The sequence below is a fragment of the Carassius auratus genome, chromosome 2 (genome assembly GCF_003368295.1).
Source record: "Carassius auratus strain Wakin chromosome 2, ASM336829v1, whole genome shotgun sequence".
Classification (NCBI taxonomy): Eukaryota; Metazoa; Chordata; class Actinopteri; order Cypriniformes; family Cyprinidae; genus Carassius; species Carassius auratus.
The window spans coordinates 6,759,122-6,780,998 of record NC_039244.1 but is presented as its reverse complement, the minus strand read 5'-3'; positions in this window follow the sequence as shown (position 1 = coordinate 6,780,998).

The following is a 21,877-nucleotide window of genomic DNA, read 5'->3' as shown; positions in this document are numbered from 1 at the left end:
TCGTGGATGGCTCATATTCTCATTGTGGGAACATGACCATCTCGGCATTGAGATCGAGAGTCGATTACCTTAAAAGGTATAGAGTACCCTCTGCCACACCCCGTTCTAGCTCTTCTTCTCGTAAAGAGGGCTACTTCGGCTGGTGGCCAGGGTGATCTGAGGGTTACTGTGTGGGCTTCCCCGACGAACGAACCTCCTCAGGCCACACCCCTCTCACATACGCCGCAGCCGGTTGAGGCTGCGTTGCCTCCTTCAGGAGTGCCGGCGTTGTCTGAGTCCGATCCCGAGCTGACGGCCATGCTTTCCCGGGCAGCAGAGAGCATCGAGTGGAATCCTCCACCCTGTCCCGAGTGCTCGAGGCTGGATGATTGGTTCCTGGGGGCTGCTCATGCGGATCGCCAGCACCCCCCTCTGGTTCCTTTCTTCCCGGAAGTGCACCAGGAAGTAACTAGTTCATGGAAGGCACCTTTAACTGCCCGAAACCGTTCTGGTTCTTCCTCCGCCTTCACTGCCCTCGATGGTGGGGCGGCCAAGGGGTATGCTGGGATTCCCCCGGTGGAGCGTTCTGTTGTAATGCAACTGTGTCCACAGAGCGCCTCCGCTTGGCGTGGTGGTCCCAAGCTGCCCTCCAAGGCCTGTAAGCTCTCATCCACGCTGGTGGCCAAGGCTTATAGAGCTGCGGGTCAGGCCGCTTCTGCCCTGCATGCCATGGACTCACTTCAGGTCTATCAGGCCAAGCTGCTCCGGCAGCTGCACGAGGGCAGTGCTGACCCAGGGGTTTTGCAGGAGGCGCATGTCACAACTCGTTCGCCATCTCCTCCTGTGGAGTCACAACCATCTGAGGTTGCTTGATGCCATTCACATTCCAGGCAGGCTCAATCGTGCAGCCGACGAGCTCTCACGGCAGCAGTCTCGCCCCGGGGAATGGAGACTCCACCCCCAGTCGGTTCAGCTGATTTGGGAAAACTTCGGAGACGCTCAGGTAGATCTGTTTGCCTCTCCAGAAAATTCCCACTGCCAGTTGTTTTACTCCCTGACCAAGGGCACCCTCTGCACGGATGCCCTGGCACACAGCTGGCCACTGGGCCTGCGCAAGTATGCGTTTCCCCCAGTGAGCCTTCTTGCACAGACGTTGTGCAAGATCAGGGAGGACGATGAGCAGGTCCTCATGGTTGCGCCTTTTTGGCCCGGCCGGACCTGGTTCCCTGAACTTGTACTCCTCGTGACAGCCCCTCCCTGGCCAATTCCTCTGAGGAAGGACCTTCTTTCTCAGAGACGGGGCACCCTCTGGCACCCACGTCCCGACCTGTGGAACCTACATGTGTGGGTTCTGGATGTGTCACGGAAGGTTTAGGTACCTTGCCACCACAGGTGGTAGCTACCATCACTTCAGCTAGAGCCATATCCAACAGACATGCCTATGCTTTGAAGTGGAACCTCTTCGTCACTTGGTGTTCTTCACGGCGTGAGGACCCCTGGAAATGCCCGATTGGGTCAGTGCTTTCCTTTCTTCAGGAGGGGTTGGAACGAAGGCTGTCTCCTTACACCCTCAAGGTCTATGTGGCTGCCATTTCGGCTCACCATTACCCTGTTGAAGGTAAGTCTCTTGGGAGGCACGATCTGATCATCAGGTTCCTGAGAGGAGCAAGGAGGCTCAATCCGTCTCGCCCTCAGCAAGTCCCCTCTTGGGACCTCGCAGTGGTTCTATCAGCACTGCAGAGAGCTCCCTTCGAACCCTTGCTCTCAGTAGAGCTAAAGTTTTTATCTTTGAAAACTGCGCTCCTGACGGCATTGGCTTCGGTGAAGAGGGTCGGGGACCTGCAGGCATTTTCAGTTGACAAAGCATGCCTGGAATTCGGGCCGGCTAACTCTCACGTTATCTTGACACCCCGGCCTGGGTACGTGCCCAAAGTTCCCACCACTTCCTTTAGGGATCAGGTTGTGAACTTGCAAGCGCTGCCCCTGGAGGAGGCAGACCCAGCCCTGGCATTGCTCTGTCCAGTACGCTCCGCAACTACGTGGACAGAACTCGGTGCCTTAGGACCTCAGACCAGCTCTTTGTACCACTCAAAGGTGATTGGGCTCTCGGGCGAGATCCCATTCGTAACGTCTCCGTTCCCTCCCTCAGGGAACGAGGGTTACATATGTAACCAAGACGTTCCCTGAGAGAGAACAAGATGCTGCATCCTATACCGGATACAATGGGGAAGCCTGCCACCATGACCAGTGTCTGAAGCATGTGTGAAAAAACACCAATCCTATTGGTCCACGTGGCCAGTGACGTCATACGCGGATGACCGATAGCATAAAACAGCACCTGTTGAATACATCACCAACTTAGTTGTCTGAAGGAGATGTAAACTGGCAGGACAAAGGCATGGTGTGCAGACACAACATCTCGTTCCATGTTGGGGAACCATGGTTACATATGTAACTTGAGACAATTCCCTTCTAGGAAACTCCACGCTGCGTCCTCTAGCGGACACAATCGGGAACAAAATGCCAACTATGCCATGCCAAGGCACATGCCTGTCTACCTGGTGAGAGACCAGGGAAGTGACAGACATACACCAAGCCTTTCCTCAGAAAAGGGCCAAGCCACTGACGCCTCAGGCCACTCACTAACCTGGCAGAATGGGGGAACCCATTTCAGATAAAGGGTAACATCTGACCCAAGTTAAGAACACACCTATCCTCAGATAGCTATGCTATGTGAGCAATACTAGTCTGGATACACAAGACCACTGAAGAGGCTAAACTATAAAGCTTCTTGGGGAGCTCAAAGAGATCACTATTAAAATTAAGGAGAGTACCTGCTGAGCTAAAACACAGCAATCCTTAGATAGCTATATCCTAATGATCTTATGAAGACTTGTATATCATTTTAGAATGAACAATACACAGCTAGCTCAGATACCCAGGTAAGGCCTTCCCACAAAGCTGCCCAGACCACAGAGAGTGGGCTATCTATTTACAACCCTAGCAGGGGAGATAGCACTGTCTAGGCAAGGATTCTAGGAGACCGCTACTTAAAGACCCTAAGAAGTGGAGCAGTCACTGAGCTAGCACATAGATATCCTCAGATAGCTATGTATCTAGGAAGGGGCTACCAAAATGGGGGCCGACTGAGACTTCCCAGACTACAGAGAGTGAGCTGTCTACTTACAACCCAAGGAGGGGAGACAGCACTGTCTAGGTAAGGGCTCAAGGAAACCACTTCTCCCCAAAGCAGCGGAGCAATCACTGAGTTATCCTCAGATCGAGCAAAAGGGAACAGCTAGCACATAGCTATACTCAGGTCCCCAGTCAGTGTCAATCCCACACTAGGTTAGTGAAGCATTGTGTTATCGACCAGGAGCTCACAGGAGGGAGATCCGGAGCGTCAGTAAATTATTCGCTAATGAAGTGCAAACAATAAACATTATGAGTCCAAGATCAAACCCTGATGTAAGCAGTGGCCATAACACTAGAGGGCTGGAGCTATCCTCAAATAGCAGTTTCCTCAGATAAGGATGACATTTGCCCAGACCATGGAATGGGCCATCTACTTAAGACCCAGAAGTGGAGACAGCACAGTCTAGGCAATGTGTTCAAGGAGACCACTACTTAAAAACCCCAAAAGGGAAGCAGTCTCCGAGCTGGAACAAAGCTATCCTTGAATAGCAGATTCTTAGACAAGACTTCAGTGCTTACTTGAGAGAGCTTGTGCCAAGGGGGAACCCAACCTAGTTATAGAACCCAACCTAGAATATGGCTGCCCTCAGATCGCTAAATTAGAGTGCAAAGCATGCTTGAGCTGGAGCATAAGCATCCACAGACAGCTAAATTCTGAGCAGATGCTGTTTACTTAAAGTCCTGAGAAGGGGGGAGCATTCAGAGGGATCGCCCACTTAAAAATACCCAGAAGCCTGGGGAGGGAGTCTGCTCCAGCAGTGAGGCTGGCAGTTTTGCTCGCCAGCAGTGGGACCTAAACTGCAAGATGCAGACACTTGTCATTCATCTCTCGAGAAGAGGGGTAAATGCAAACTGAGCTTTCTCACTTGAAACACTCACAATGAGTGCATTCAGAGCCCTCAATCACTAAATGCACAAGCCCCTTACCAAGACACATGATGCATCGATAGTCCTCAGGCATGAAGCACACACTTTCTACACCGCTCACCTGCCTTGGTCTCTCACCCATACTTCAAACAGACGGATACTGAAGACAACAAAAATTGGTGATGTATTCAGCAGGTGCCCTTTTTTGCTTCCCGGCATCTTCCTATGATGTCACGAGCCACAAGGATTATATGATTGCCGTTGTTTCGTACATGCTTCAGGTCAAGTCAAGTCAAGTCACCTTTATTTATATAGTGCTTTAAACAAAATACATTACGTCAAAGCAACTGAACAACATATATATATATATATATATATATATATATATATATATATATATATATATATATATATATATATATATATATATATATATATATATATATATTTACAGGATAATTTATTTACATTGTAGAATTATTAAAACTGAAATGTGAATGCTATGACCACAACTGCTACTGCAATCTAAAAACTATTGTATTTTAATTCTTTATTAATTTGTGGTTCTGAAACTAGTAGTAATGAATGATTAAAAAACAATAGACAAACTTCCAACTAAAACATTTCAGAAAAAGTTCCATGTATGATGTATAAACAATGTTTGCTGACGCTTTGAGAATATCATTATAAATCAAAATCAAATAGCTTTGAATAAACATTTTATAAAAATTATTAGAAGAATATTTGTTGAGAACCTTTCCAGAACATTATCTAAAGTTTTGAGAACATTCCCTGTTAGCTGGTAAGGATTTACAGGAAACAAGTTAATCACCAAAGAGGTGCCCTTGAGGTTCCCCAAATAGGGGAAAAAATCAATAACTTCAGAAAACATAATTTATCATGCTAATTAAAACTACAGCAACAGCAGCAAAAGTAATATAAAATTAGATACTAATTTGATTATTAAAGTTTTGATTTTAATTGTGGACTGTGCTTGAACTTAATTTCAACAAAATTAGAACACAATAATTACAAATAATAAAGTAACAAAGAGAAAGAAAGAAAACATGAACAACCAATAGTGGCACAATAAACAGTAAAGGAAAAAAGATAGAAGAGGGCAGGTTTAAAGATTAATCATTAAATACAGAAAATTATAGGCCGTGCAAATTATACATGTTCGGAGAGCTTTATTGTTAAGTGAAACTGAAATAAGTAAAATAAATAATTTTTTACCTCTTGTAAAAATACTACAAAAACAAGTTTACAATTCAAACATTTTCATGTGTGAATATATAATCATAAGAAGAATTAAGATGAAAATGTACTTATTACAAAACAGGCATGAATCCACTTAATTTGAACAGGATCCACTTAATATATATATATATATATATATATATATATATATATATATATATATATATATATATATATATATATGTATATATATATATATATATATATATGTATATATATATATATATATATGTGTGTATATATATATATATATATATATATATATATATATATATATATATATATATATATGTATATATATATATATATATATATATGTATGTATATATATATATATATGTGTGTGTGTGTGTGTATATATATATATATATATATATATATATATATATATATATATATATATATATATAGTACATTTGGGATTCATTGAATAGTCTTGTATATCATAGTATTCGAGATAAACTCAAATTCTTCCAGGAGCTGATAAGTAAAATTACATGAAAAAAGCGAATAAAGAAGAGTGTCATTCTGGCTAATTATGAAAATTTTTTGTCAAAACCAGATCCAAATAATTTCTTCAGAAATTTTTTGCCAGCATAAATGTTATGGAGTTCTTTCAAATACATTTATTTTACTTTATAAGTAAGGGGGGAAAATTGCTGCATGGACCATGAATTTGTCTAATAATACTTAATCACAAAGTTTCAAAACATGACGTGTTCAACTAAACAGGCATGGCTCATTAATATTAATATAGTCAATCACGCCAGTAAATCAACTATTCCTGCTTGGCGAACGTCACGTTACTAATTAATATTCATAAACCACGCTTTCCCCATATCAGGTGCAGTTCTCAGATTCAACCTCTAGATGTCACCCCTACATTAAACAAGAGCTTCTCATTCAGTAAAAAAATTTACATTTCAATTGAACCATTTAACTACGTGACATTATAATATAAACCCAATACTAAAATGTATATTTTGTAAATGTATACAGGGATGATAAAACATCCCTGTTTTTGCACAAGGCTCGGTTTTTAAGATTATCCCTTCATTGTTTTTATTTTCATGTTTTATATAGGCTACTGCACCCACTAAAATGTATTAAACTCTGACAGCATTTAAGATAAAGGTATCAAACCAACTGTAAAAATCTATAAATATTATTCCTTATAATGCACAAGGCTTGTTTTTTTTTTCAGACTATGCCCTGATTGTTTTTATATACAGTACTTTTCATTAGGCTATGTTTTATATAGTAGGCTACTATACCCATGTAAATTAAACTCTGACACTATTTGATCTAGAGGTATCAAACCAACCGTAAAATATTCTGAATATTATTCCCTATCATTTTAAAAGGTTCAGTTTATCAGATTTTGCCTTTATTCTTTTTGTATACTGAATCCATGTTGTTCATGTTTACCCACTGAAATTAATTAAACTCAGACACTGTTTAACTGTTAAAATCTATAAATATTATAGCCTATAATTGCCTATAAATATGAAAAACCAAGCCGTGTGCATTATAAGGAATAATATTTATAGATTTGTACGATTGGTTTGATACCTTTATCTTAAACGATGTCAGCTGAATACTTTTTAGTAGGTACAGTATATAAAACACATGAAAAATATGGATTCAGTACTGTATATAAAAACAATAAAGGCATTATAGGCAATGATATTTCTAGATTTTTACAGTCGGGTTGAAGTTATTCACTAAGGAGATGACAGTAATTTCCACAAACGTGTGTAAACATCAGAAACATGTTAAAACCACATGCAGTGCAGCAGTAACTGATAAACCAACCAAGACAAAAGATGAGAAATAATATAAGTAATGTGTAACGAATCCTTTATATTTATTTTTGCAAAGCGTGTTTCACAAATAATGAAAGAACTGTCAATAATATGGACAAACTCTTGATTTATTGTGATGCTATGACAAGAACGACATTACACACATCAGTTTACAGTTACTATCTGGTTTTCAGAGCTAATTAACTAAGTTGGGAAAATGGGGTACAAAAACTGTGCTGTGCTGCATTAATTAGCATTGACATGCTAAGAAAGGGAGCACTAGCATAGCCTATATGTAGGGACTTGAACTACTAAGCTAATTTTAGGTTTAATTAACCAAAGCACTTTTGCACTGCAGTTCGGTTTAAACTCACATTCCTCGGGAGGTGCCTGCTTTCTTTACTAACACGATGTAGCTTCAGAAAGGCTGCTAAAAATGTTTTTGTACCTCATAAATGTGGTGGGGGTAACACTATTGAATCAATGCGTGTCTGAGGCAAAAATGTGTTTGCATATAAATAAATGGTTATTTCTTAGATAAGTTAGGTAAGTTAGGATTGATGTGGACTAGGTAGCCTATACTATGATTTTCCAATGTAGACGCTTAGAATGCTTATGAATCAAACTGAACCATAATTTTAGACCTTTTTGCAAACCTGTTTGACCAGTTAGCATTGCTAGTTTTGATTGTAAGCATAGAATAGAAAGCACACATGCCACAATTGCCTAAATATTATCATTCTCAGACAATGATTTATCAGCAATATTTTACATTCACCTCCAAGTATTAGGAAAATTGATCTTTTTATTTTAACCGAGCGGTGGCGCCATATACTCGTTCATCTGAACTGACAAACTGAGAAAAAAATTAATTAGCGTCTCTCAGTGTTGCCAAGTCCCCGGTTTCCCCGCGGGTTTAAACGAGCCCAATAACGTGATATTTAGTCTCTTAAATGCGAATTTTACCAGGGGGATTTCCCACCAAACTTGTGTATTTTACCCAGCTGGAGTGCGATTTGATTGGGCTAGTTTGGAGTAGAAATAAGGAGGATTTTGTTGTGAAAACCTGGCAACCCTGTTCTCTACATTCATCCTTATCTCAGTTCTGTGAATATGAATTATATTACAAATGCATCATTCTGCATCCTTTTATTCAAAAGTAAATGTGTCTTAACATTTGAGACGATCGTTTGCTGTGCACTCGGTCAAGAGCATTAAATGGCTTTGAAAAAAAAAAAAGGAATTATGTTAAAACACAAACATGATAATACTGATAAAGAAGTCGTACTAGACATCCTACACTACAAAAGCTACGGCAGTGTCTGACCTGAGCTGACTGTCTCCAAAGAGTTGTTGTCATACTAGCTGCCAAGTCATGATTTAATAATATGTTTCTATCTTGCCCCATGTGGTGGAGAGACAATGAAATATTGATTTCCTCTGGTTTAGGCTTGCAGTAAAGACAGAGTTCTCATTTTTTATGTAAGCATTTAAACTGTCCCTTTTAAGACCCCTGCTAGCCAACAGCAGGAGGTGTTTTGCTCTTTATAAAAAGTAACATTTCGACAAGACAACAAAATCAGTTCACATGACAAAAGTGCTAAGTTTTGTTCCAAAGGATGTAGGAGTCTTACTTCTGCCTCCCACTTTCTGGCCATGGCAAATTTTTAACCTTGCTGTTTCAAGCCAGTTCATCTTTTTTCGCCTTTATTCATTCTTGTATGCTTTCCAAAAATGCCTGGAATTATGCCATGAATGAAAGAACAATGAACAGATTCTTCTTTTCTTTTTCTATGCTTATACATTAAAAAGACACTAAAGGGGCAAGGGACTGTCTGTGTCACTCTGAACGTTGTTATTTGTATTGGTGGTTCATTAGGGGTTAAAGGGCAACACACAGTCATAAACTTCACCTCTGCATACGCTGATTATATAAATGTTCACTTGCACTGGCAATGTTCACCAATCACACCCATGATCTTAAGAAATAACCTAATTTGGCACCACAATTAGCTAACTTTTTTATATTTTTTATATTTTAATATTCCTCCCATTTTTCCCAATCTTTTTTTTTTTTTTTTTTTTTTACCAGTAATTCAAAACCAAATGACAAACATATTCAAGTACCTTTCCTTCTAAATAAAATGGACCAGAAATAGGCACCTGTAATGTGGGGCCCAAAAGATTTCACAGCGCCATCAATAAATAAGCGTCTGGAATTCAGTGTCTTCTTTTTGCGTCACTGGCTCACAGTTACTGGGGTCGTTTGACAGAAGAACAGGCCACAAGTGGAGTTGAAAGGAACTGGATAGCCAAAAAGATAGCCATCTCAAGTCCAGGATGCCGGGATCAGATTCGTCCGCCCATCTGCAGCGCTATCCCGGGAAGCAAATGTGTGTCGTTTCATTCAGAGCCACTTCTGGCCAAACTTCCCAAGGCCACATTCAATTAGGCCTATTGAAAATGCTTTCAAGCACTTCCTTGTTTACAAACTGCCTTATAAAGGCACATGGAGCGGAACCAAGAGGGTAAAACTGAGTCACTGCAGCCAGAGGAAAAAGATAAATCGCCACCTCAGCCAAAATTCCAACCATTTGAAAAGGAAGCGAACGGACGCATGCATACTTTGACGAATTACACATATTTCTCCACAATGAGGGTGACCAATGCGTGTCCAGGAAAGATTTAGGAATTTCAAATCAGGAAAGGGCTTTTATTGCGGGATGAAGGGGGAATTAGTTGGTGAATGGAGAGGGCTAAGCTACATACGCCGTGTCCACAGTTAGGCCTGAGTGCTTGTTTTTATCGCTGCATGAGACTGGTGTGACTGGGGCCTTGTTTACCTTGGAACTGTGTCAGAATTCATTCCCTGCTTGAAACCCCTTCTCTTGATTGCATCAGAGCTATGGGAACATTTCCAGAGCCCATCTGATGTTTTGGCTGCTGCTCTAAAGTTCTTATTACAAACTATTAGTTATTTGATATTTATACCTATTTGACTAAGAACTTCAAATTCTGACAGATACACACACACACACACACACACACACACACACACACACACACACACACACACACACATATATATATATATATATATATATATATATATATATATATATATATATATATATATATATATATATATATATATATATATATACATACATACATACACATATATACATATATATACACCTTTGGCTAATGTGCATAGTGTGTTTTTTGTTGTATTTATTAGCATATGGGTGTCAGCAGACATTTAGTGCTGATGAAATCAGCCCATTACACTAAACAATGCTGTGTTTGCCCACCTGTCAAATAACAGACTTATTCTCTGCAATATATCTCAACATCAGCTGGCCACTCGTGGTAAACAGACGTTAGGTTCAAAAAATCTTATCTATTCTTTTGTGCTAAAGAGAAAATTGTGATAATGCTTTTATTCTTAAGGAAACAAGAGAGGAATTTTGCAATTGTGTAATGTACATTTTCTTTTACAGTGTGCTCCTCAGTGCCATTTACCAGAACATGCAGTCAAGAATATAAGTCAAGTGTGAAGGGTGTGCCTCAAGAACCAGACAGAATGTCAAGAACATGCAATGTTGCTTGAAAGTGCAGATAATAGAGAGGGAAGAGCAATGTTAAAACAGGAAATGTGAGGTTGATAAGAATTTTGTATGTTTGTTGTATCTACACATTTTCAGAAATGTCATTAAGTTCAACTGACACTGCATCAGACTGGCTATTTAAAGGTGCAGTATGGAATATTGACAGCTAGTGGTTGAATTTGGTGCTACAGTCCGAATTCAAAGTATCGAACAAGGAACAAGGAATGAGCACAACTGACAATGTTATCTGACAGGCTTTACCATGTGAGGTGATGAGTTGTTTTATCTATGTTTAATATGTCTTTGGTCATAGAACTATTTTGATAGGTGTTGACCCAATTCGTTTGCTGGCTTAAGTGGCTGCAATATGCTGTATTTTCTGCTAACTGGCAACCCAGGGTGAAGAACCTCTATTGGGTAAACTGGTAGTGGGCGGAATCACACAGACCAAAACAAAAACAGGCAGATTTTAGTACAGTAAAAAAAAAAAAAATAATAATAATACGTACAGTACCTTTCAGACTCTGATGCTATGGTAGGACCTTTGGTCCTTTCTCAAAATACGCCCTGTGCTCTTTTTGTGTTTGACTCCATACTTTTGTGACTTAATGCAGATTTGATTAGTGGGTCAAAGGTGCATACCAGCCACAAAAGGAGAAAACCCTGCTCCTGAAACTTTGAATAACAAATGGGATACCCTACTGCTGAGCTCTCCAACCCTGCTCCTGTAGAGCTACCGTACTCCAGAGTTTGGCTCCAAACCCAATCAAACACACATTAAATTAACACACCTGAACTAGCTTATCAAGGTCTCCGGGATTACAAGAAGCTTCCAGGCAAGTATGTTGTGGCTAGTTAGAGCTAAACTCTGCAGGACATAAACTCTGTCCCTCCAGGACCAAGATTGGACAGCCCTGACCTTGGCAGATGATTGTTACTCAACTTCGCAAAACATGCTGTTGCTCATTTAGAACAGTGCATGTTAATATACAAAAGTGTAGACCTGAATACTTGCTCCATCTCACGCATGGTGTGTCTGACAATTTTTGGCATCATCATAGTCTGTTGATGTCCATGCAGACCATCTAGTTGAGTAAACTTGAAGAATCCTCAAATAAAAAGTCCACTATTGTGCATGCATCTTATAATGCAGTCAGTTTTTTAGGACAACTACCCCTGTGGCAAGATTCAGGAGAATATTGCTGAGCAAGTTAAATTTCCGACAGGCATTTAGTTACCTGACACTTTAGCTTTGACTTCTGAAGGCAGTTTTATCTTTCCATCAAATGCTGGAGTTTGTTACTGCAACACTAACACAACAACATATGTAACAAAACCACACACTTGCAATGCACTGGCCAAGCCTTCATGACTGATGTCGCATACTTGTGTACAGTGTTTTAAGATTTTAGTTTGAGTGTGAAATATATAACTGGTGAGTCATCTGTGTTCTACTTATAGCATAGATAAAAGCCATGTGGACAGATGAGAGAGAATGGCATGTTGATTCATAATAACCAAGTACATTTATTGGCTTGAGTGTACTATTTGACCTCAACATGATTGAAAGTACTATTGCCATTGCCATTGTTTTGAAGTTGATTCTGGCAGTCAGAGCGATTGAGAATGTGCAGTGGTCAAACACAAGTTGTTTTGAGGCATTAAGGGAATGTGGCACATACACACCAAGAGGGAATGGAGCTTGTAAACAGGGTCAGTTGACTGAATCTCCTTACTTTGTGGAGCATGAATAAGCAGAACCCAACAGGTTTCTTCTAGTGCACTGTACAGAGTCTCGCTCAGTGTACACAGAGAGTGTCTGAAAACTACAGCTTCGGCTTTGAGAAGTTGTATTGAGGAAGTGTAGTTCAGGGTAGATGTTAAGTTATCTGCAGATATTGAGGTTAAAAACTTTGCTGAAATAGTAGAACATACTTATGAAGTTAGAAGCAGCGACCAAAATTAAGATTTGGCAAGTATCAAAAGCGTAAAACCTAGCTTTTTTAAGTAAAGTAGGCTTTCAAGTCATACTAAAGCAAACACCTGTTGTGACTTGCACATCTGTTAAAAACATGTACCTGACAAACTGATTATGGTGTTCCAAATGAGCCATTTGGTCAAAAGCAACTGCCCAATAAATGTGTAGATGTCATAAAAATACAATGAGGTTTGTGGTCCCTGGTAAGAAGGAACAAGGAACTGGTGGGTAAGAGGTTGCAACCCATTCTCACTCCAAAGGCGTCAAAAACCGAAGCATGGTCAAGCGCCCCTAGCGTCACTTTTATGACGCCAAATGTGCCTCTCGGCGTCGACTATCGAAGCACTACGACCTTCATTGCTTTCAGTGGGAAACTTTTGGCGTCAGAATTCGACACGAGGACATGAGATGTTTATCGCTATGAAATCACGTTCAAGAAGTCTCATTCAGCACACATCGCGCGATACTTGCTATCAGTTCCACAGTTTGGGTGAGTAGTCGTATATACGCTCTTTTAATGCCTTTTATCAAATGTATTCTGTCTTCTTTATTAATCAGATTAGTGCCATATGTTTAATCGCTGTATTATATCGGTCATCCGCGGCTGTCTTTGAGTTTCATTGCGTTTAAATAAATGAACACAGCTGCTAATTAGTGTGATTCAACTCTATCTGTCACGTGACGTGCCATAGACCTTCGATTCCGTTTTATATTATTATTAATTTCATGATCAATGATGTAAGTTGTATTTGTAGTAAAATCATGGTAATCACGACACAATAATAAATGAAATGTGAAGTTAAAACACAGTAAATGGGACATTAGTAACTGTAACTGTAGTTTTACTATGATATATTAATAATCAATACAACAATACAATAATCACCAAACCAGCTATGTTTGTATCACTGTAATGCTAGTGTTTTTATGTGCTTTTTTATGACAGATATCACAGTAATCATGTGTTCTGTACCATGCTTTTAATACCTTTTAATGTGAATCCCAAAAAAAAAAAAAATCAAGTTAAAAATAAATAATAAAACATGTATTTTTCCATCTTGCAGTTCATTCATATCAGTTTATATATATATATATATATATATATATATATATATATATATATATATATATATATATATATTTTTTTTTTTATATATATATATATTTTTTTTTTTATATATATATATATTTTTTTTTTTTTTTCATATATATATATATATATATATATATTTATTTATTTTCATATATATATATATATATATATATATATATATATATATATATATATATTTTCATATATATATATATATATATATAAATATTTTGCTCACAGATCATTATTAACATTCTGTATATAATTCAATTTTATTTTCTCTCCCCTTTTTTATTATTTATATTTTTAGCTGAAAAGACGTAAAGGCAGTCAGCCCAGTGGTGTTTCTGGAGAGGGATTCCTTCAGAAATGGAGAAGACAGAAAGCTGCGGAGGCAGATATTTGCAGCAGTAAGTCTGTGATAGTTTGTCTCTTTTATCAAAAATTCCTGCTGTTATAATTTGTACAGCATTTGTTGTTTCTTAAACTGTTGTACTGTCCAAATACCCACACTTGCCATCTTTTCACTTGACCACTTGATTACTTATTTGACGTCTTTCCTGTATTTGGCCTAGTGTTCGAGTGAGCATGATGACCACAAGTGTGTGTCAAACTTTTTATGACCTGATGACTGTGTTTCCCAATCCTGAACCTGGAGAACCCCAGCACTGCACGGTTTTGGCGTCTCTCTTATCTGCCTTGGAGTCTTCACTGATGAGCTGATGAGTTGAATCAGGTGTGTTTGATCAGGGAGACATCTCAAATGTGCAGTGTTGGGCTTCTCCAGGACCAGGATTGGGAGCCACTGCCTTATGGGACACTTATGTGTTTAAAGAGATTTTTAATATCTAATTATCAATATTTCACATACTGTACATTGGACAGCTTTCCGTGACCTCTTGTGAGATCTCGGCAAAAAGTCTGACGATTTATTCCAAAACATGATGCATGATGGGATACACTAAGCTTTGTATAGCGCTCCGGAGCAGTATTGGAGAGGTTTAGTGTGTGTTAAGGACGCTGTGCTTTGGCATTATTAAGACCGGGGACAGTCTTGTGCACACACTGTCATGTACACACACTCTCAAGTGGCCAAGACTGCAAGTGTGGGTATCTGGACAGGGTCAAAGTCTTAAAAATGATCCCTAAACACATCACAGTCTTAATAATCCAGTTTAACACTTGTATGATATTGTACAAGCCCCAGGACGGTCTCATCTGACACTATCAAAAGAATTCATATGACTATAGCTTGTTATTAATTACTTGCTTTCAATAATGGATTCATTTAACATTTAATTATACAGCATCTTTACAGAGGTGTAATGTACAAGCTGCACGTAATTAATAATATGTCCTTCCTTCTGTCTTACAGGATTTTTTCCAGATAATCCTAATGCTGTTCTTCTTTTTCAGGTCTAAAATATCGAGCTCAACAGCTATTTTAAGAGCCAACCCTCACAAACCTTCCTAAAACCTAAAAGAGCTATTACTGAGTCTCAGTGAATCTTGCCATGATCAGCTCTTCCCAGGTACATTTGTACATTTGTTTAGAATATTTTTTAATCAACATTTACTCATCAAATGCTCTGGTCTGAATCTTACTTTAAATTAACTTAATTATGTTTAATGAGCAATATTAATTGCACAGAGAGTAAGTAGAGATTTTCTTGTTTCACAGAAGAGAAGGGAAACCAAGGAAATTATTTGCTCAGGATGAGAAATGAAGACGGCCATCTTGTGCTCAAACAAACAGAAGTCCTTTGGTATGTGTGTGTTGAAGCAATGTTATACAACATTTTATGATGATCTCTCACAGAACTGGTCATGTCAGCCTTGATTTCGTTTTATACTATTACAATTACAGCATGTTAGCAAAGTGTGACTGGACATTTTTAATATTATGTTTTTAAAAACACACCACCTGTTTTAAAAGCAGACAAGTATCATGAAATTGGTTTAGTTGATATAAACACCAATTGACATTATTTCATTGTTTTGTAAATGTTATGTTATAAATTGTGAATTGATAGTGGATTGGTTTGAAGCCAGGCCTTACACTGCACAGACTAAAACACATTTGTGAGAGAAGTCAGGAACTTTGGAGAAAGATTCTAGAGGAAGAAAACACATTTACTGCAACAACAGATGAATTCTAGAGTCTCTGAGAACTACACATGCTAATGTCTCATGAGCAAGACCTTTGCTTCTGTAACTTTTTCTTAATTCTTGCAGAATGACATATTTATTGCAGTATTTTTATTTGTACAGATGATCTCATCAGCCAAATGAGGGGTTTTGACCAAGTGATGCTCTTGAAAGGAGAGAAAGAAGAGGATGTGGTAAATTCTCTTCAGAGAAAAAGCTTCTCAAAAGGTCTTAAAGCAGCTTGAAGAATGGTAAGTGTACAGTACTACAAGGGTCATAGTTGCTCACCCTGCTAAAACCACACAGAACATAAGCTACGCTCTCTGTCCATTAAACAACTTCTTCTGCATTGTGTGTTTCACTTTGACCAGGTCTGGGATGTTAGGACTGAGAGATCCTCTGGCTGAGAGAAGCTACACCACATCAGTGCTGGATATCAACCACAAACTGTTTCCAGACACGAGAGAAGAAGAACACGATGGGGAGATGAAACCAGTTTAGATGTGATGATGGGAATCATTATTTTCTGAAACAGTATCACATGTCTTATATGTATCACATGATCTGTATCACAGTTGACTGGATGGGACTGTGTGACTTTTAAGGACATTTCATCACTCATCCGTGGGAACTGATTTATATATGAGGTTAATGTATTTTTGATGATAATTATTTTCATTGAATCTTATTTGTCTTGATGCTACTTTATCAACTTTATAGTCTATGCTTCAATAAAATGAAAATGGTGAATATTGTGTTCTGAAGATTCTTGGTAAATACATCATTTTACTAGGTAGGCTCATATGTGTTTATTTTAGACTTGGAAAAACGACATATTAATTATTGGGATTATTTTTTTATTTAAGACATGAACATTTTTGATCGGATTAATAACATCTGAGACATCAGTACACCAGAAAGTATTTTTTTATATTTTAGTAACAAATATGCACATTTTTTTGTGAAATACAGGGAGTTACAAGATTAATTATTCTGCATTACAAGATGGTGCCATGGGCTTTATTGTTACAAACACTTAAGGGATAACTGAGAATGTAGCAGGAATGATCAACGTGGATCTTGTACTGCATTAAAACCAAGAGCACGCACATTACTGATGTCCAGCACCTGAGGAGCAAGATACGGGGGTGAGGAGGACATTTTTACACTGATTTCGGCTAATTAGTTATATATAATGCTAATATATATATATATATATATATATATATATATATATATATATATATATAAATTAATATTCTTAGCACTGCATGAATTTGTCCTTGTGTAATAGTGAAGTATCACAATGTGTATACATTGTCCTTGATTACTGCTTTACAGGTGGGGAATAGATAAAGGCAAGTTGTTGCAGGTTCATCCATTATATTTCTTGCCATTTACTTCAAAAATCAAAGAAATAATCTATTATTTTCATTATTAAATCATTTCTTTCTAATTTTTCCATGTTTCATCAGATGGCCTCACAATGTCCTGTCAAAAGGTATAATAGCCATGATGAATAGAATAGAAAACAGAGGACTGTGAAAACTGTCAGATATAAATGTGACTCAGCTCAGATTGTTGTTCATGATGAGGAGAATACATATATGTAGGTTTTACTGCCCTGCTACCCCCAGGGGCCCAGTAGCACCCCCCGGAAGAGCCAAAAACTGTACATTTCAAAAGGCTGTAAATCAGAGTCCAATTAACGAATCAAAGAGAAAATGGGCAGGATTATTACTTATGCTATGCTGATAAAATAATGTTGAGCTCAGTTTTCAGAAATAAGTGGAAAGCTGGCATAAAAGCATTTTAAATATTGCTCACTGTAAAATACCACATTTCAGCCTGCCTCTCAAATATATCACAGATGTTTGCACAATAAACATATTTAGATATCCAGTTTACCTTAAAATAAATAATTTATTTAGTTTCGTTAATAAAAAGTTTTAAACTACATTACCCACAAGCCTCCGTCGTTCTATCTATAGAAAGGCAACACTAGGGGGCTGTTTTTTGTAGTTCATTGAAGTTATGCTTAGGGTTAGGATTAGGATCTCGCTAAAGATGTCATTTTTCTCAAGATAGCAACACTTCATTGTTGACTTAATATATTACTAATGTGATGATAGGAGCAAAACATACTTTTTAACATGATGCGCTGTTTAATATGGGTTAAAAGATAGTCCAACCACAGACTGTCCTGAAAAGTCATAGCCAATGACATCTAAGCTGAGCAGCAGCGTCACACTTCCTTATCCATGTATGACAGATGTCTTTCGTTTTTCGGCTGAAGGGATAGATTCGGTTAACAATAGATTAAGCTTGCTACTTATTAGATTCGGTTTTATTAACGTCTTCACCTTCCTCCGTTGTTCAGCTTGACAAAAATTGGGCAATATTGATGTGCACATGCCCAGCAGTCGCAGTTGTATCCAACAGATAGATTCCTCTCATTAAATATAAGACACATTTTTAAGATTTGTATATTTTTTTTTTTGACCAAAGACAAATATATTTACTAATCAAATGACGTGCTTCTAAAATTTACATTGTATATTACATTGTGTTTTAAAGTTAAAATTGTTCACATTTGTGTTTCTGTGATTTACCATTCTCTACCATTTGAACTCTAGGAATAAAAACAGAAATTATAAATTAATGAATGAATGAATGAACAAATAAATACATAAAGCATAATAAACATGCATATTTTTGTAAGGATCTTCCATTATTTATTGATATGTCAAACTCATTTAAAGACAACATGCCCAAATTACTACACTGCATCCTCTGTCACCAAGCTCGTTTTTGCCACCATAAAGAATAAAAAGGCAGTTATGCTGTAAACATTAACTATTTTCAGTATGCAAATGAAAATGCTTTTATTAAAAAACAAAACAGTAAATACAGTATGTCTTTCAGAGAACACTGGAAAAAGATCAATTTTATTAAAAAAATTAAATTGACCAAAATGTTATACAACACAATGTAAATGTTTCAAACTCACAAAAAAACACCATGAAGACATGCATGTCAAGTGTGCAATATCATCTATAAAACTCAATCAGCACAGCATCAAATAAACACTGATTGTCTGAACAATGGAAGACAGAGAAAGTGTTCAGGAAAACAAACACCTGCTAGCTTTGACAATAACATCATGAATTCACTTCATGACTGGAGCTAGGGGATGACTGTGTATGAATATCTCCTTTACTAAAACTCTTAATTAAAGTCTAAAAAGTTCACTGTATGAAGCTTGAAAAAGAGAACAAAATGCTTTATCAATACGAAAAATACTATTTTTAACTATTGTTTTCATCACTGGTTCTGTAATGTATTCATTATGAGCTTATAAATAAAACAAAGTTACATCTTCTGCAAAAATCTAACCACTGCAAAGTCTAATCACTGATCCAGGGACCATATCTGTGTGTGTGGGGGATAAAGAGTTAACGAGGTGAGTCCTTGTGCATGATGGAGAACTGCAGTGTTATCCTCAAACAATCCTGTAAAACAGAAATATTACATTACATTCAACTTATACATTACACTGTGTTTTGTTTAGACCATAAAAGCAGCCTCTGTAAAGATGCTGTAAAATTAAATGTTAAATGAATCCATTATTGAAAGCAAGTAATTAATAACAAGCTATAGTCATATGAATTCTTTTGATAGTGTCAGATGAGACCGTCCTGGGGCTTGTACAATATCATACAAGTGTTAAACTGGATTATTAAGACTGTGATGTGTTTAGTACAGTATGTGAAATATTGATAATTAGATATTAAAAATCTCTTTAAACACATAAGTGTCCCATAAGGCAGTGGCTCCCAATCCTGGTCCTGGAGAAGCCCAACACTGCACATTTGAGATGTCTCCCTGATCAAACACACCTGATTCAACTCATCAGCTCATCAGTGAAGACTCCAAGGCAGATAAGAGAGACGCCAAAACCGTGCAGTGCTGGGGTTCTCCAGGTTCAGGATTGGGAAACACAGTCATCAGGTCATGAAAAGTTTGACACACACTTGTGGTCATCATGAAGTGAAGTGAAGGGACATTCAGCCAAGTATGGTGACCCATACTCAGAATTTGTGCTCTGCATTTAACCCATCCGAAATGCACACACACAGAGCAGTGAACACACACACACACACACTGTGCGCACACACCCAGAGCAGTGGGCAGCCATTTATGCTGCGGCGCCCGGGGAGCAGTTGGGGGTTCGATGCCTTGCTCAAGGGCACCTAAGTCGTGGTATTGAAGGTGGAGAGAGAGCTGTTCATGCACTCCCCCCACCCACAATTCCGTCCGGCCCGAGACTAGAACTCACAACCCTTTGATTGGGAGTCCAACCCTCTAACCATTAGGCCACGACTTCCCCATCATGCTCACTCGAACACTAGGCCAAATACAGGAAAGACGTCAAATAAGTAATCAAGTGGTCAAGTGAAAAGATGGCAAGTGTGGGTATTTGGACAGTGCAACAGTTTAAGAAACAACAAATGCTGTACAAATTATAACAGCAGGAATTTTTGATAAAAGAGACAAACTATCACAGACTTACTGCTGCAAATATCTGCCTCCGCAGCTTTCTGTCTTCTCCATTTCTGAAGGAATCCCTCTCCAGAAACACCACTGGGCTGACTGCCTTTACGTCTTTTCAGCTAAAAATATAAATAATAAAAAAGGGGAGAGAAAATAAAATTGAATTATATACAGAATGTTAATAATTATCTGTGAGCAATATATATATATATATATATATATATATATATATATATATATATATATATATATATATATATATAAACTGATATGAATGAACTGCAAGATGGAAAAATACATGTTTTATTATTTATTTTTAATTTTTTTGGATTCACATTAAAAGGTATTAAAAGCATGGTACAGAACACATGATTACTGTGATATCTGTCATATAAAAGCACATAAAAACACTAGCATTACAGTGATACAAACATAGCTGGTTTGGTGATTATTGTATTGTTGTATTGATTATTAATATATCATAGTAAAACTACAGTTACAGTTACTAATGTCCCATTTACTGTGTTTTAACTTCACATTTCATTTATTATTGTGTCGTGATTACCATGATTTTACTACAAATACAACTTACATCATTGATCCTGAAATTAATAATAATATAAAACGGAATCGAAGGTCTATGGCACGTCACGTGACAGATAGAGTTGAATCACACTAATTAGCAGCTGTGTTCATTTATTTAAACGCAATGAAACTCAAAGACAGCCGCGGATGACCGATATAATACAGCGATTAAACATATGGCACTAATCTGATTAATAAAGAAGACAGAATACATTTGATAAAAGGCATTAAAAGAGCGTATATACGACTACTCACCCAAACTGTGGAACTGATAGCAAGTATCGCGCGATGTGTGCTGAATGAGACTTCTTGAACGTGATTTCATAGCGATAAACATCTCCTGTCCTCGTGTCGAATTCTGACGCCAAAAGTTTCCCACTGAAAGCAATGAAGGTCGTAGTGCTTCGATAGTCGACGCCGAGAGGCACATTTGGCGTCATAAAAGTGACGCTAGGGGCGCTTGACCATGCTTCGGTTTTTGACGCCTTTGGAGTGAGAATGGGTTGGAGGTTGTGGTATTGACTGTTTGACAGTGTATCAAGTTAAACAGTAAGATAATGGACTACAGAGTGCTGTAAACAGAGGCTTGAGTGTTCTCTGTGAGTTGTGGGGGAGCAAGAGCATCTAAAGGACGTGACATAGCTGAGGGTGTCTGAATGGTAAAATCACCAAGAGGGTGTTATGGGTAAACTTCTTTAAAGTTTGTTTCAACACTTGGTCAAAAAATGAAATACCAAGTGCTACCCAGCATTTCCTGTTTAACAAAATGAGTCCAGCATGTGTGTGTATATATATTGTTTAA